Here is an 18,810-nt window from a genome sequence, read left to right on the forward strand (position 1 = left end):
CATTTAACAGAATATTTACAATTCACATCAGATTTCACAAAACTTGAACTATAGATATATGGCTATAATTTAGAATAAAATGAAATATATTTTGTGATTGTAATTCTTAAACCAATTGATGAATCGTCTCTAGAAACAAACATCAATGATTTACTGTAACCAATGTAAATATTCAGTTAAGGTCTGCGAACATTTTATCATTTTGTTTCTCTTGCGTGTTACGAGAGGATATAAACTCAAGGAATATTGTACACTATGTTTAAACAGTTTCTGTCTACTTATTAGAGACCAATCGATCGATTTAGATATTACACATGGAACAGCGAAATGTCTAAACTGATATACGAGGTTCGATTCTCCGCATATAGCCCAACGTAGTTTTCTCTGAAAAATCAACAACATGAGTTACGGTTGAATGGTTTTTATAACTCTAATTATAATGAAACATTTTAAATCGAATATTCCACAACTGAAATAAAACGTATCTAAAATATATATTCACTAAATCTTGTTTATTGTTATATTTTATCTGTTTCAGCGACATCTCAGAAAGTGTCCTTAACAATTACTGTTAAATTTCATAATTAAATCGATTGAGAATGTTAACAAATTAAACTTTACTGGATGTTCAAGATTTGTGCACTCGTACTACTGACTTTTATACCAGTTTTACCATCATGTATTTCATTTCTTCATCATGTGCCACTGTATCTGTCTCAAACTTTAAACAGTATATTTTATACCAGTTTTATCATCACGTATTTCATTTCTTCATCACGTGCCACTATATCTGTCTCAAACTTTAAACAATATATTTTATACCAGTTTTACCATCATGTATTTCATTTCTTCATCATGTGCCACTATATCTGTCTCAAACTTTAAAAAATATATTTTATACCAGTTTTATCATCATGTATTTCATTTCTTCATCATGTGTCACTATACCTGTCTCAAACTTTAAAAAATATATTTTATACCAGTTTTATCATCATGTATTTCATTTCTTCATCATGTGTCACTATACCTGTCTCAAACTTTAAACAATATATTTTATACCAGTTTTATCATCATGTATTTCATTTCTTCATCATGTGTTACTATATCTGTCTCAAACTTTAAACAATATATTTTTATACCAGTTTTATCATCATGTATTTCATTTCTTCATCATGTGTCACTATACCTGTCTCAAACAATATATTTTTTACATCAACAATACTTTACCATCATGTATTTCATTTTTATACTTTAAACATACCAGTTTTATCATCATGTATTTCATTTCTTCTCAAACTTTAAACAATATATTTTATACCAGTTTTATCATCATGTATTTCATACCTTTCTTTCACCAGTGTATTTCATTTCTTCATCATGTGTCACTATACCTGTCTCAAACTTTAAACAATATATTTTATACCAGTTTTATCATCATGTATTTCATTTCTTCATCATGTGTCACTATATCTTAATGATTATCTTTGCATCCAAACATCTTATATCTGTCAAGGTTTAGTGTATCTACTCTTTCTCTGTGTATCGTCTTCAAGATTTTTCCGTTAATTTCCATGTTCTGTATTTTGAAAAACAGTTTGTTTTTTTTCTGCCGGTAATATCAAATGGTGGCTAACAGTAACAACTTGTTTTTCTAGGCATGAGAAACAAACATATTATTCCTTGTTTCATATATAATCTACATGATTGTCTGTAATGTATATTGTCTGTATGATTGTCTGTAATGTTACATGATTGTCTGTAATGTTATATGATTGTCTGTAATGTTATATGATTGTCTGTAATGTTATATGATTGTCTGTAATGTTATATGATTGTCTGTAATGTTATATGATTGTAATGTTATATGATTGTTTGTAATGTTATATGATTGTTTGTAATTTTATATAATTGTCTGTAATGTTATATAATTGTTTGTAATGTTATATGATGGTTTGTAATGTTATATGATTGTATGTAATGTTACATGATTGTCTCTAATGTTATATAATTGTTTGTAATGTTATATGATGGTTTGTAATGCTATATGATTGTTCGTGATGTTATGTGATTGTTTGTAATGTTCTCTTATTTTTAAAGCTATATTCGTAGAATTTCACCCCTCAGTAAAACTGCAGAATGTCTACGGACTTATAGCGCTAGAAACCGAATTTCGATATCCGTAGTGAACAGGTTGCAGAAAGCTTTATCTCAAACAAAGAAAGAAAGAAAGCTTAATTTTTCACCCATTTTACGTCTTTCACTTACATCCAATATGTTCACTACATTATTGATATATGTGATTTTAAATTTACATCCAATGTATTCACTACGTTATTTATTTATAATATTTTAAACATACATTCAATGTATCCACTACGTTATTTATATATAATATTTTAAACTTACATCCAATATGTTCACAACGTTATTTATTTATAATATTTTAAACTTACATCCAATGTATTCACTACGTTATTTATATATAATATTTTGTACTTACATCCAACGAGTTCACTGAGGCTATTTATATATAATATTTTAGCCTTGCGTCCAATGTGTTCTCTCAGGCTGTTTATTTATATTATTTTGGACTTACATCCAATGAGTTCACTAATGCTAATTATATATTATATTTTACACTAATATCAAATATGTTCACTAGGGCTATTTATTTATATTATTTTAGACTTACATCCAATGTGTTCACTAAGGCTATTTATTTATATTATTTTAGACTTACATCCAATGTGTTCACTAAGGCTATTTATTTATGTTATTTTAAACTTACATCCAATGTGTTCACTAAGGCTATTTATTTATGTTATTTTAAACTTACATCCAATGTATTCACTACGTTATTTATGTATAATATTTTGGACTTACATCCAACGAGTTCACTAAGGCTATTTATATATAATATTTTACACTAACATCCAATATGTTCACTTGGGCTATTTATTTATATTATTTTAGACTTACATCCATACCAGCATCGTGTAGCATTGCACGAAATTCCAAACAAACCAAAAGTCCTTAGATGGCCATTTTTTGATAAATCCTATAATATATCGTAACATTTCAAAACAAAACATTAAACTTTCTATCCTTTCGTAGTAGTATAACAAGAGGTGAACATTGCTTAAAATTCTTGTTGGTTTTCTATAGATAGAAATAACAGTTCTTGTTTTGCTTTAGCTATAAACATGTCTAAATATAGCGACAAGGTACTGGTTCACTTTTAAAGTTAATATAATACTATGCTTTACTGATCTGTTGAAAAGACATAAAAATTATTTCTGAATTCCAGTTGAATAAAATACATGAACGTGTCCAAACTTGTTTCACATAAACATCTAGTTACATAGTAGAGACTTTAACTTCAGCCCCTCACTCGCTAGTACAACGGTAAGTCTACGGATTTACAACGCTTAAATCAGGAGTTCAATTCCTCTCAGATGGCTTAATAGATATCTCGATGTGACTTTCTTAAAAGAAAACAGATATCCCGATGTGACTTTGTTAAAAGAAAACAGATATCCCGATGTGACTTTGTTAAAACAAAACAGGTATCCTGATGTGACTTTGTTAAAAAAAGAAAACAGATATCCTGATGTGGCTTTGTTAAAACAAAACAGATATCCTGATGTGGCTTTGTTGATATGGCTTTGTTAAAAGAAAACAGATATCCCGATGTGGCTTTGTTAAAACAAAACAGATATCCTGATGTGACTCTGTTAAAAGAAAACAGATATCCCGATGTGGCTTTGTTAAAAGAAAACAGATATCCTGATGTGACTTTGTTAAAAGAAAACAGATATCCCGATGTGACTTTGTTAAAACAAAACAGATATCCTGATGTGACTTTGTTAAAAGAAAACAGATATCCTGATGTGGCTTTGTTAAAACAAAACAGATATCCTGATGTGACTTTGTTGTGACTTTGTTGTATCCTTTGTTAAAACAAAACAGATATCTCGATGTGACTTTGTTAAAACAAAACAGATATCCTGATGTGACTTTGTTAAAACAAAACAGGTATCTCGATGTGGCTTTGTTAAAAAAAACAATATCCTGATGTGACTTTGTTAAAACAAAACAGATATCCTGATGTGACTTTGTTAAAACAAAACAGATATCCTGATGTGACTTTGATATCCTGATGTGGCTTTGTTAAAACAAAACAGATATCCTGATGTGGCTTTGTTAAAACAAAACAGATATCCCGATGTGACTTTGTTAAAACAAAACAGATATCCGATGTGACTTTGTTAAAACAAAACAGATATCCCGATGTGGCTTTGTTAAAACAAAACAGGTATCCCGATGTGACTTTGTTAAAACAAAACAGATATCCCGATGTGACTTTGTTAAAACAAAACAGATATCCCGATGTGACTTTGTTAAAACAAAACAGATATCCCAATGTGACTTTGTTAAAACAAAACAGATATCCCGATGTGGCTTTGGTAAAAGAAAACAGATATCCCGATGTGGCTTTGTTAAAACAAAACAGATATCCCGATGTGACTTTGTTAAAACAAAACACACACACTTTAACTTCACATTATTACTTAGTCTTGACTTTATTGTAATTTGTTCTTTTGTATTCTGCCTCCATTTTATCAGTTTCAAAAACTAATTATTTTCATACGTTACTTTTTTAAAAAATATGTTCATAACTTCTTCTTGTAGCGTGGCTACACTAAGTGTGACAGTCATATACATCAACAGATCACTCAAGAGTAGCCAAAGAGTTGACGACGAGTTCTGTTAGCTTACTGCCTTTTTAATGTTCTTTAATGTTCTGAGCGAAATGAACTTTCTGAAAAGACAAGGGTTGTAATAAACAATGATTTTGTTTTTCATTGAGGTTCAACTTTATTTATAATTTATCAATAGTATATATGTATGTAAAACATTTAATAGATTCTGATATGTTTCCCACCGTCAGCCTTAGTTGTTATGTTATCACACTTGTTTACTTCACATATTGTTCATGTTTTGTTTTGTTTCTTTGTGTACTTCCTCAAGTTATTATAAATGAATTATTCTAAAAATAACACGTATTTTATATAGACACATGTACTTACCACATTTAACCATCAATGTGTTAGTTAATCCATCATATATCAGTATAATAGAGTTTGAGCAAAAGGGTTGAGATACTTTTAACTTACGGACGATCACAACATGTACGGTGTGAAGGTATGTTATCTGTGTTAATATTTGGTGACATAACGGAAACACAAATACTCTAAATTAATTTACTGAATTCATGCTATCGTAACTTAAAAATTCTAGCTTTTATCGGTCCGTGTTATTGGAGAAGATATGTGTGAACTTGCACAATTCTGGATACGGAAAACACCAGCTTACGATATTATAAGTGGCAGACACTGTTCGGGTGTCAAAAGCACAAAAAACTATTATTGTCACAAATGAGACCGGACTTCCCTTTTATGTTGTCGTTCTTTCGTGTTTCATCCCTCTGGAAAATGACCAAAATGGACATCAAAAACGAGATCTATATGCAATAGCCTGCGATTTTATCGTCTGGCGAGCCTAGATCATAAACCCGGAAAGCAGCTAGTTGGCTCGGTACACGAACTGAAGCTACTCACAATCCAAATGTACCAGCAGAAGCTAATACCATCAATCGACAAACCGAATTCACTCTACTATGAAACCATGAATCCCGTGTCATAATATTTCTCTGTTGTTTGTGTTTAAATAATTCTTGTTTATATTGTTCAGTTGGTGATGAAATTACTCGGCGAATTTTTGCTTTGCAAGTCGAACAAAATGTGTAATTAAACAACGTAACATATGAAATGTTCCTGTCAGCTCTAGTCATTCTATTTTAGTTTACAATTTTAGATAAAATCTATGTATATATTGTATTTCTACTGTAAAAACTCAAATAAAAAATAAAATGTTTACAGTGTTTTACGTCTATTTTTATCGGAAATGTTGAGTTGTTTTAATAGCTGAACTTAGTTTAACTGACACATAAGGTCAGTCGAACTAAATCTAAGAATACGTAATGCGTATATAAAAATAAAACAATAAAAGTTCTTTTTCTTTGTCCCTAAAATTAGTTTTTTTTTCAACATCAAACATATAATTCTGGAACATCTTTGTTTTTAAGTTTTCAGAAAAAACCTAGTGAGTAACACAGTATAACATATTTTTAATATCTGTTTTATCAGATATTATGTTAACGTAAATAAACTTCTTCAAACAACGTGATTTATTGAACCTAACGGCCCGGCATGGTCAAACGTGTTAAAGCGTTCGACTCGTAGTCCGAGGGTCGCGGGCTCGAATCCCGGTCTCATCAAACGTGCTCGCCCTTTCAGCCGTGGGGTCGTTATAATGTGACGGTCAATACCACTATTCGTTGGTAAAAAAGTATCCTAAGAGTTGGAGGTGGGTGGTGATTACTAGCTGCCTTCCCTCTAGTCTTACACTGCTAAATTAGGGACGGCTAGCGCAGATAGCCCTCGAGTAGCTCTGTGCGAAATTCAAAAACAACAAAAAAACAATTGAACCTAACATTACCTTCACCAGTCTTTAGAAGAATTCTGTAACTTCTGAGTCATTACACTTAAAAGCAAGTCGAAAAACTGTTGATCAAACAACAACTTGAAACATTGTTTACTTTAGAATTAAATCTGGTCTCATAACATTTTGAAAATTCGATAATGTTGTATAATTACTGTGAGATAGCAGATTGTAGTTTTATTTTGTGACGTTTCGGTTAACATTGAGTTTGTACATTTTCGATCGTTTAGTTAAACTATGAATTTTTAATTATGTTAAAGTGCTAACTCACTTTCTCGATACAACACGTTAATTTTGAGTTCTCATGTATTATGAAACCGAGACAAGTTTCCCCTAGCGTTGAGGTACAGATATTAATGTTGTGAAAGATTATGTAGATTAATGGTAATAACTAATCACATGAGATGCAATCTCGTGGTCTAATCAGTAGATAAAGATGGCTAAACGAGTTAGTTAAAAAGAATTATTGCTAAATATTGTTACTGATACAAGAAATGGTTCATTTTTGAAGCATTATGTTATTCTCTGGTTCTTTCTTCTTTTGTTTGATATTTGTTGATATTCATCTAAGTGACATTTATTTTGTATTATTTATTAATATATATATAACTTAGTCCTGACCAGATACTGGCTTACTAACTCTTGTTTTGTACACAATAAAACTCGGATGCTAGTTATTTTGGTTATCTGTTGTTATAATTTAATAAACTGTTGTTATTTTACACCACTTGAGCGGCGTTTTGATTAATTACGCTTTGAATTGATTCTCTGGCTAAATTATTACGAGAAAGATGAGTTTCTACAGAAAATGGTAAATAATTAAACTCACTTACAAACCCAATGAATAGGTGAGAACTAGAGCACGTGAGTGAGTCTACCAATGATAGATTGGAATCGCACAACAAAATGAAAGTGCTTAAAGCTAGCTCTTTACTATCACACCTGGACAACATAGACTTCACCTGACAGATCGATGAATGAACCAACATTTATAAAAGTAATCAATTTTTAAAAAAACAACAACACATTTTACTGTTTAAACTTGTGTTGAATCTGTCGTTGTTTCACGTGGCTTGACGTCATTGACGCGTAAACTGCTCTACAACCTTCAATAACGAGGAAATAGACGGTGAAACTTTCACATTCCAAATCTTATTGTGTCGTGACTGACTTTAACATCTTGTATGTACGAGGTCTGTTCAAAAAATACGCGAACTGTTTGAATTGCGCGGCTCCAGTTGGTTCCAGGGGAATCCACTTGGTGTTGCTAGGTTCGCACAGATCAGCTGATTATGACGCCATTTCCCGATTGCAGATATTTTCTTTTGTGTATTAGCTACGCGGTCTTAAGTGAAGTGCGATTTTTCGTTTGGCGGATTTCAGAATGAATGACCTGAAGGAGCAACGACTTGCTGTGAAATTTTGTGTTAAATTTGGAAAATCTGCGACTGAAACTTTTGCTATGCTTAACACGGCTTACGGTGATGTTGCTATGAATCGTACGGCATGTTTCAAGTGGCATGAACATTTTAAGGATGGTCGACAGTCCATTGAAGATGATGAGCGTCCTGGACGTCCTTCCACGTCAACTGACGACCCACACGTCGACAAAATCAACACCCTGGTGCAGGCAAATCAACGTCTGATTGTCAGGGAACTTGCTGAAGAGTGTGGGATATCAGTTGGATCTTGTTACGAGATTTTGACCGAAAAATTGAAGATGCACTGCGTTGCTGCGAAATTTGTGCCTCAGAACTCATGAGTTTTTGGCCAAACACTCGATCACTGTTCTTCCCCCCCTACTCACCTGACCTTGCTCCTTGCGATGTTTTCTTGTTCCCCAAACTCAAAAGACCCTTGAAAGGAAGAAGATTGAGACGTTTCCCGAGATTAAGGCAAATGCAACGAAGGAGCTGGAGGACAAAAGAAGCGTACCAGGACTGTTTCAACAAGTGGAAACACCGTTGGGATAAGTATGTGCGTTGGGGAGGAGAGTACTTTGAAGGGATCCCAGACCTGTAACTTCTAAATAAAGTGCATTTTGTTTTATGACGTCAGTCCGCGTATTTTTTGAACAGTCCTCGTACGACTGGATATTTCTGTCCTTCTTGGTAACCCTGCAGGTTCCACGTAAGTAAACTTTTTTACTCTTTTTACGAATTACTTAAATCTTATGTAATTGCATGCTTATTGGCACTATTAATTTTTTTATTACATGCTTATGTAATTGACACTTGGCGGTAATTTAAATATCAACACATAACAATATGTTTTTAATTGGGTTAAAGCAAATTAAGCGATGACCTCATTCGCCAAAATAAAGGTGCATATTAAAACGAAAATATTTTTAATAAATATAAAGTTATTTTGTACTTCTGGTTAAGTGTTAAGGTAACTTCGGTCATTAGGTTCATAAAACCAACATTACATGTAAACAATCAGGCATGTGTCTAAGCTTCTGAGAAATGTACAGTCAAAGGAAATCTTTGTGGCTGACGTTTGTACTTGTGAAACAGAAAAGCATGGAAGCTGTAAGTTTTTATGTTTGTGCATAGCACGTGTAATTGTTTAAATGTCTGTTAAAATTAACTTACTTTCCTTCCAACACTGATAGCATTAAAATATTAATATTCTTAGGTTTTCATATTTAGATAAAAATACATATCTAACTGAACTTTTGTATCATGCATTTATTCATATTTTTTTACTTTATGATATTCTGTATCCTAACACGATAAAAAAGACAATTTTTTTTCAAACTAGATAGGATGGAAACTTTTAATCTAATTAAGAAAGATGTATCATTTGTAACAACAAATAAAAACTAGTTTATCATTTATTGTAAGAAAAAAGAGCGATTTTTAGTGTTAATTATTAACAGTAAGAAACGAAAGGATAAGAAGCCCATTCCCTTTTAGTCCTTCATATTTTGTTCCTGTAATCTGCCTTCAGTGATTCAATCGTATAAAAGGGATCAGGCTTTTATCCATTTTCTTTTTAGTGTCTCACTCATTGTTTTTCTGGTCTGTCTTCAGTAGTCCTATATGTCTGTGGACTCAAACCGATAATAAAACGGTTTCGTAATGACAAGAAACCCACTTGCAGTTAAAATGTACGAAAGTCTAAACGTTGTTCACCGCTTTATTTTGGTAAAAGTGTTATCACCATACCAGCCGTCCTGAAACTGGTTTTCGATACCCGTGATGGGCAGAGCATAAGCAAACAGTAATCTTATCATGTAAAAGTAATATGTTGTGAAACATTTCAATACACATCCTGAAGAAAATGACGTTAGATAAGTAAATATTTATTTTTTCTTACCGAATACATTCAAAGTAAACTTTTAGATTTTCCTTTATCCTTCTTTGAGGTTAATTAAGCAGAAATCACAAACTCAGAGTTAATGTTTTCAGAATCTAAATGTAAATAATAACACATGATATTGTTTATTCTCTAAGTGTTGGGATGTAAGCGTCTTTTCTAATCTAGCAATGTGAGAATTCAATGAAACACACTCTTCGTAAAAGATGTAATATTAAAAGTACGTTAGGCCTAACACAACGGCTCACGACCAATATATTTAATTAAATTCATGTTTTGCTGGCTTAGAAAAAGCGTTCAAAATTAAGCTGTCCTATATAGATAATATAATAAATATAAAATTAGATAATTATGCTGTCCTTATAACTGACTTAGAATTAAATAATTAAAATCTCCAAAGTTGTTGAAATACAACGAGGTTAGTTAATCAGTGATGTCGAGAAACCCACTTGTTGAGAAATTTATATGCACAAACGGCTCGTTTAGGTTGAGAAAATATTTTACATAGAAGAGCGAACAACGTTTCGACCTTCTTCGGTCATCGTCAGGTTCGCTCTGCTATGTAAAATATTTTCTCAACCCAAACAAGAGGTTAGTTAATCATATTTCTTGATTAAATTATCTACCACGTTGTTTAAAAACATTTATGTAAATTATTTCACGAATAAATAATCTTTTCAAAGTGTATCTTTATTGAAAGGTTTTAAATAATTCGTGTTTACTTTAAAATCTAATAAAAAACACCTTAAGTGGGAAAAAAGTGTGGCTAAAAAATGGATTGAGCGTGCGAATTAAAGATATCAAATCAAATTTGGAGGCCAAACTTGTAGCTACATTTATGCCTTTGGTAATAATTTTACAGCTGGTATTCATTCATTAGTCAGTTTGGCCGCGTGTTATATTTTATGTATTTTGTTTTACTCACCATCACGCCCAAAGCTGAATGAAAATCGCAGAATGGCTGACTAATGAATGTATATTGGCTGTAAAATTGTTACTAATGTTTATTACAAGTTAATCCGCCATTGGTGACTCATTAGGTACTGACTGTAACATGCACTTGCATGGGACTTGTGGGACAGTTTAGTGTCAACTTGAATGTCTGGTCAGTTAACTATTTATTGCACAATAAAAAACTTCTAGATAATTATTTGCTATGCTATTATGCATAAACCTACTTAACTGTTCATCTGATAGTTTTTGTATATAGACCATAATAGGGCACATTATTAGAGATGGAGCAATGGTAAATTAAAATATTAAAACTAATATAAATAGTTAGTGTTTTTCCCACTGTATACAGAAAACTTGCATACTGTCCTTATACTAATTTATGTAAGTGTTCAAGAAATGTAACACTTTCCTTTACCTCAGAGCAAAATATAACCCTGGAATTAATAAAGTTGATAACCATAAACCAAAACTTGTTCTTGTTAATAAAGTACCAAAACAGATGTGGAGAAACTGTAAGAGGCTTATAAATAATAGAAAAGCATTAGTATCAAAGTTGAATGTAGCTACCAAATGCTGGGTTTCACAACTTTACAGTGTGATGAAGTTTGCAAGGAAGGGAGTTTAAAAGAAGGAAAATCTCAGGTTTCAGACAATATATTTATGATTTTGTAAACTTCAAAAAATTGAGAATCTTAGGAATCTATAGATTTATTACTCAGTTTTATACACTGAATAACTGTATACACATATGCTGAAAACACTGCACAACAAAGTGTTTGCTTCCTGAACACTGTTGGGTGTTCCTTGTAGATTTTTTGGATGCTGATCACAAAAATCACATCCAAATTTGCCCATCATGTACTGTTTCATCAAAATCTTCAATTTCACCAGAACATTGCTACAATGGAAAAACGATATCAGGGCAAGTGGAATCTGTCAATGCTTGCTGACTAGTGTTGAATACTCCAACGTGATGCACCAGACATTGAATACAAACAAAAATCAGGAGCAAAACACTTTTAATTATGTTGAACTTAATAGCGTATTAGAAACATAAATGCAGTTAAATACGTTATTGCCAGTAAACTGTCTATTTCTCATAGTTCCTACGTGATGTAGCAAAACCAAAACTATATTTGTGCATTCCCACCAGGTACCTGTCACAATCAGCAAAAACTTTTCAGGAAGCAAAACTTTTCAAAAAAGTTGTGCAGTGAAATTTAATAGTCTATACCTAACTGTATTCACATATGCTGAAAATTTAATAGTCTACCATCTTGATAGTTATTACAATGGAATAAAAATCAAATTATGGGCAAAAGTTTCAGTTTTTTGCTTACTCTTATCTGAAACAAATGGTTGTAAAAGATCAAAAGAACTTTTAATATCTCATCATATAAGATATTTTGGAGGAAAGTTTAAGGGATATATTAAGTTTTTCAAAGCTTAATGTTATTTACCTCTTTCAGTTAACAGTTATTCTATTATTTTGACAGGTGACTTTTTCTCAAGTCCATTATCTGATTTTAGATGAAGTTGACAGAATGTTAGACATGGGTTTTGTGCCTGCTGTGAAAAAAAATGGTGGACGATCCTTCCATGACAGTAAAATTGAAGCATCAGACTCTCATATTTAATACTACATTTTCTGAAGAAATATAGCGACAAGCAGCGGAGTTTCGTAAGCCAGATTATTTAATTTTAGCAGTTGGTGTTGTTGGCTCTGCTAATATGGATGTCAAACAGAATTTCTACCAAGTCCAGCAATATGAGAAGAGGCAGAAACTCATAGAAATATTAAACAATTCAGGTATTAGGAAAATTAGAAAATTAGGTATTAGCAATAACTTGTTATTGCTCAAATTGCTTTGAATTAATTTTTTAATATTGAAATTATTGCAGTTTGCTACAAATGCAACAAAGAGAGACACATGAGTAGAGATTATCCAAAAAGTAGTGGATCAAGACTGAATGAAGAAAAAGGTAAATATAATGTTTTGAGAATTAACATTTTTCTAAAATAGAGGGATTAGTCAATGAAAAGTTGCCCATGATACATTCAAATGAGTGTTACTGTGACAGATTTTGTTAGAGTTGGTAATTCTCTCTTGAAATCAAATGATTGCTTGTGCTTACTGTTTAACAATGTAAAACAAAAAGTGAAAAGGAATTTAAACATAAAAATGTTTGCCTCTATATCTATTGGAAAAATACTTGGTCCAAAGGGAAAATTGGCCAAAGGTTACCGGTATTAAATAATATTCATGTGAGAGAACCAGAATAAAATATAGGTTTGCAGATGTTAACTTTAACTTCTTGCACACAGATAAATGGATGAAGCTGTGATGTAAGACAGCTAACAGAAGATTAACAACAAGCAACAGATAAAATGTTTCTACTGTTGATTTTAGACTTTTTGATAAATTCTCCTAGGTGTTTATTGGTATGCTGAAAATCAGAATGCTCAGAGAGACCTATTTATACAGACAAACCAAAATCTAGATGAAGTTCCAACATAAGTTATTAGACCAGGTTACCAAAAGATTGGCATTCATATGGACAATATGGCTTTGGAGATGATGGAATTTGTGTGCTTCCAGGGTCGAGCTGATTCTCACCTAAAAATCTTGTTTGGAGGAACTGTAATGGAGTATAACAACACTTGGAGGATGATGCATCCTCCATGCTCAGTATCTACATTCAAGCACTTGTACTCAAAATTACTACATTCTTTTCCTCTGAACCAAACAGTTAACTCTTCAGTTTTGTTGTATTGTGATGTACATTTAGTTGAAATATCTTTCGGTATGATTGCTTATGTGTTTTACAACTTACTCTCTATATCTCTTCTGTAATCAAGATGAACTTTTGTGGGTACAAGTTTAAATTTTAAACATGTTAGTTTTGTGTTTCAACAGCTGAAATTATTTTGAAATGGTTAAATACCTACCCCCTCCACTCTCTCTGTCTCGGTATATGTTTTACCCTGGAGGGTCAGGTTCTACTTGACCACTTCCTCCTCCCTGTATTTATATTGGTCTTACAGTAATATAATTTAGACTGAAAATTATTTTGGTCCTTTTCAGGGCAATTTCCATGTATTTTGGTACATTTATAGTTGTTATTTTGCCATAACAGCATAATGTCAAGTTTGTTGGTGGCACTTTATTTATTTTTTATTGTTATTATTTTTTATTAATTTATGCTATTTTTACTTATTTATTTTCATTTTATGTTTAAAATATAAATTGACTGGGGAGAGATGTTTAGGACCAGCTTCATCACGTATGAGGTACCTATCTAGTTTGCATAGTAATTCATTTTTCATCCAGTTTTTATGAAAGTATGTTATTGTACTATGTAGGAGTCTATCTAGTATGGTTGGTGTGTTTGAGTATTTATGTATGAATTTTGATGATGTTGTTCTTGGAACTCTATCTATATGCTGTTGTAAGAAGTGTGTTTTGGATTGTTTGTAGTTTGGTTTTCATTATTTTATTGCTTACAGTTATCCATGCTGGAGCTGCACAATCTATTACTGGTCTAATATATGTTTTATAGATTTTAGTATGTTATCTGTAGATGCTCCACTGTTTTACCAGTTAGACTTCCAGCATAGTTAGTTCTTCACCAGACTTTATTCTTAATTTCGTTAATATGATTGATCCAAGTTAATTTAGAATCGTAAGTTAGACCTATAATTTTGCCGTTGAGGCAGTCTGAAGTAGTGTGCCATTCATATATAATTCTGGCAGTTGTTTTTTGTTTTGTCAATTTCGTAAAGACTACGAGTTGTGTTTTTGCTGTGTTCATTTTTATTTTTGACAGTATTCGCTTATTCTATTTAGTTGCGGTTGTATGTTAGTGGCTGCTACTATTGGTATTATAGCACTTTTCCAGACTGCCACATCATCTGCGAACTGTGAAGAGAATCCATGATTTGGATCCTTCAATGGTAAATTAAACGTTTACATACATGATGAAGAGTATAAGGCTAACTAACCCTCCCTGTGGGACACCAGCCTCTGGAGTAAAGTACACAGAAAAGGTATCCTCAACATTTATTCTTCACTTTCTATTTTCCAAGAAGTTGGACAGCCAGCAAATAATTCCACGCGGTAGTCCCATTTCAATCATTTGGAACCTTAAACCATCATGCCATACACTGTCAAATGCTTTCTCGATATCAAGGAAGCAAGCAACAGTACATTCTATATTGTTGAAGCTGTTTATTATAGTTTCACTTAATCTAATTAAATGATCTGTTGTTTGTCTAAATTTCCTAAATCAATTTTGTTCTTTTGGTAATTTTGATGTTATCTCCAAAAATGTGGAGAGTCTATTACTGATTATTCTTTCGAGAATTTTGCCAATACAGGTTAAAGGAAAAATGTGTTGGTGAAACATACTGGCCTACTTTTTACAAATTAATATAAATCAAACATAATTATGTGAATCACACATACTTACATTACAATTTTCAATGCCTTTTGCTTTACGCCGCATCTTCAGTTGCTTCCTGATAGCACGAGCCATTTTAACCTAATGTCTGGAACAGAGTAAACTTAAAACTCAATAAATCACTAAATTAAAAACATACAAGTTTAATAAAAGTTTTGGTTTATCAAAACGTGAATATGTGGGTAAATAGATAACTAAGTGTACTTACGTTTAAATCCTACTCTCAAAAACGGTTAGAAACGTTCTATTTTGCTAAGCAACCGAATAACAATATCTCAGAATAGAACGATGCTATAAGACATAGTATAAGTGTTGTAACCAATCAAATTTAGCTAGGAACAAGCGACACTTTACAAAACGAAAAGAAAAATGAATATATTTTCTAAACCTAACAAATGTTTAAGTAATCCCCTTTTAACACATTTTTCATAATTCTTACAACCACTTTATTTTTATTAATTTTGCCAAAATTAATTCAAATAAGGAGTTACATTACATGCAGTAAAACCTACATGACAAGTTTGTTGTTGTTTTTTTTTAAATTTCGCACAAAGCTACACAATGGGCTATCTGTGCTCAGCCCAACACGGCTATCGAAACCCGGTTTTTAGCGTTGTAAGTCTACAGACATTCCGCTGAGCCACTGGGTAGCAAATGACAAGTAATTAGAAACATGAATCAGTAATGGCATGTTTAATTATATTTAGGCACGGCATGGCCAAGCGAGTTAAGGCATGCTACACGTAATCTGAGGGTCGCGGGTTCTCATCCCCGTCGCACCAAACATGCTCGCCCTTTCAGCTGTGGGAGCGTTATAATGTGACGGTGAATCCCCCTATTCATTGGTAAAAGAGTAGTCCAAGAATTGGCAGTAGGTGGTGATGACTAGCTGTCTTCTCTCTACTTTTACACTGCTAAATTAGGGTCGGCTAGCACAGATAGTCCTCGAGTAGCTTTGTGCGAAATTCAAAAACAAACAAACAATTATTTTTATGAGTTTTAACTACTTACGTCTAAATTCAGTGATTAATTAGTACCCAGTTTATGTTTTGATTTGCTGCTTTCTTGTTTTCTTAAAAATACAGGCCATCAGTGTGCGTATGTGTTTTCTTACAGTAAAGCCACATCGGACTATCTGCTGAGTTCATCGAACCCATGATTTTAACGTTGTAAATCCGTAGACTTACCGCTGTACCAGTGGGAGACATTGGTTATGATAAAAGAAAATTAATTACCTAAACCTCATGTTCTATGCCTTTAGGGGCGGTTTGTTTGTTTTCGAATTTCGCACAAAGCTACTTAATGGGTATCTGCACTAGTCGTCCCTAATTTAGCAGTGTAAGACTAGAGGGAAGGCAGCTAGTCATCACCGCCAACTTTTAGCTACTCTTTACTAACGAATACTTGGATTGACCGTCATTATATAGCGCCCCCACGACTGAAAGGGCAAGCATGTTTGGTGCGACGGGGAAGCGAACCCACGACCTTCAGATTACGAGTCGCATGCGTTAACCCATCTGCCCGTGCCGGGCCCTATAGGGACGGAATGTATGTTGTTTACCTGATTTAAATTTTATTTTGTAGACTGTATTACTCATCATTAATTTAGGTGTTTGAACAGGTTGTTTTAAATGTTTCACTTGTGAATTTCTTTCACGAAACGCGAATTTCAGTGAAGCTAGAAAAAAAAAATTGATGAAAAGGTCTACTTTGTTTTATTACTCTAACAACATACCAGTTTCTATCATTAACGTTTCAGCACTAAACGTTTAGTCATACTTCACAATCGGTTAATGCTATTTTATTTTATTTGTCCACACCCTCTACACCCTCTCACATACAATAATAATAAAAGGTGTGATTTTAACTTGATATAAGTTAAGTTCAAAGCTACACAATGGGCTATCTACGCACTGCCCACCACGAGTTTCTAGCGTTGTAAGTCCGCAGACATTCTGTTGTGCCACCAGGAGGGCTTAAATGTGCGTGCTAGCTAATTTCATAATTTCCGAAATATCCAGTGATTTCAATACACCCCTTCTGAATGTCGGCATTTGCACATTAGAAAAAAAAACAACTTATTTTTCTTGTCTAAAAATACTTTTCCACGCATTTTTCTTAAGATAATTTGAACATTTCGTATTTGGTCAAAGAATTATTGATGTTGATTAAATAACATTAAAATATTATAGGTGTTTTGGTTGTGTTGTGCACCACTTGGAGGGTGAGATACTATTTCTTCTTCTAGAACTCTTCTTCCATAACACTGTGCAATCTGCATTATTTTTGTTTATAAAATGTGCAAACATCCCACGCTGATTTTCAGTAAATCAAATAAATTGATAATTAAGTAATCAATATATGTGTTACTATCAAGATAAGGATTATTTTTCTTTGCTTGTTGATAAGCGCAAAGCTGCACAATTGGCAATCTGTTTTGTGCTCAACACAGGCGTCGAGGTCGCACCCGTGTTTGCACGTTGCAAATCCACTGACTTACCATGCTCTCCGCCGGGTGGCTTTCTTCATATTAAAGGAACACAGTTGTTTTTTTTAATCCCAAACTTTGTATATTAAAATGCTTTATACACGCAACATAACTGGATTGTTTATATAAATATTTATTTACTTATCAGTTACATGTCGCCACAGCACTACGTACATATTTCCCGAGGAGAAATATTTATAAAGTCTTTAGGTCATTTTAAACTTCTTATTTTGTAACCAAGATTATTTGAGTGTGTGAATAATATTGTTCTCCTTGGCCAAATTTATGATTTTGACCAACTATTTAATGTTACAAATTTCTTTTATTTTCTTTGGGTTACTAGATGATGAATAAAGAAGAACTCAAAAAGCTTATAAAAATTGGAAACAATATTTTCTAGTACCTTAAACATTGTCATCTCCAAAATCTGGGCCCGGCATGGCCAGGTGGATAAGGCACTCGACTCTTAATCTGAGGAGTCGTGAGCTCGAATCCCGATTATAATGTGACGGTCAATCCCACAATTTGTTGGTAAAAGAGTGGCCCAAGAGTTGGCGGTAATGACTAGCTATCTTCTCTCCAGTCTTACACTGCTAAATTAGGGACGGCTAGCGCAGATAGCTCTCGAGTATCTTTGCGCGCAATTCAAAACAATCCAAAATCTGGTGTTGGCTATCGATGATGTTTTTGCAGCTACAACTCTGAAGAAGAAAAAGAAATATTTTGAAAGCCACATGAATGACATACATATCAACGTTCATATTATAACTGAAAACAAAGAAAATGAAACAATGATGATTTTAGATTAAATAAATAGAAAAACAACAAAGTCGCACGCCTTAACACGCTTGGCCATGCCGGGCCCCTCAAGAAATAAATAAAAATAGTTTGTATTCCACTGTGATATGAATAAATTAAAAAAAAAAGAAAGATGTAAAAGGTCATTAGAACATCCAGAAATAGCAACATCTAAAAATAGCTCAAAATCATTAAAATCACCAAAAGAGACAAACATTTTACAA

General features: G+C 32.7%; 1 protein-coding gene and 1 long non-coding RNA gene across 2 annotated transcripts in view; one reads left to right on the forward strand and one right to left on the reverse strand.

Annotated features, from left to right (window-relative positions):
- Positions 1-18,810, reverse strand: part of LOC143249059 (zinc finger CCCH domain-containing protein 15 homolog) — a 92,356-nt gene that overhangs the window by 55,046 nt on the left and 18,500 nt on the right. The window lies entirely within an intron of this gene.
- Positions 9,585-18,810, forward strand: part of LOC143249067 (uncharacterized) — a 98,746-nt gene continuing 89,520 nt past the window's right edge. The window contains exon 1 of the long non-coding RNA XR_013027498.1: positions 9,585-9,863. This is a non-coding gene — a long non-coding RNA (uncharacterized LOC143249067). The remainder of the gene's footprint in view (positions 9,864-18,810) is intronic.

The sequence above is a fragment of the Tachypleus tridentatus genome, chromosome 4 (genome assembly GCF_004210375.1).
Source record: "Tachypleus tridentatus isolate NWPU-2018 chromosome 4, ASM421037v1, whole genome shotgun sequence".
Lineage (NCBI taxonomy): Eukaryota > Metazoa > Arthropoda > Merostomata > Xiphosura > Limulidae > Tachypleus > Tachypleus tridentatus.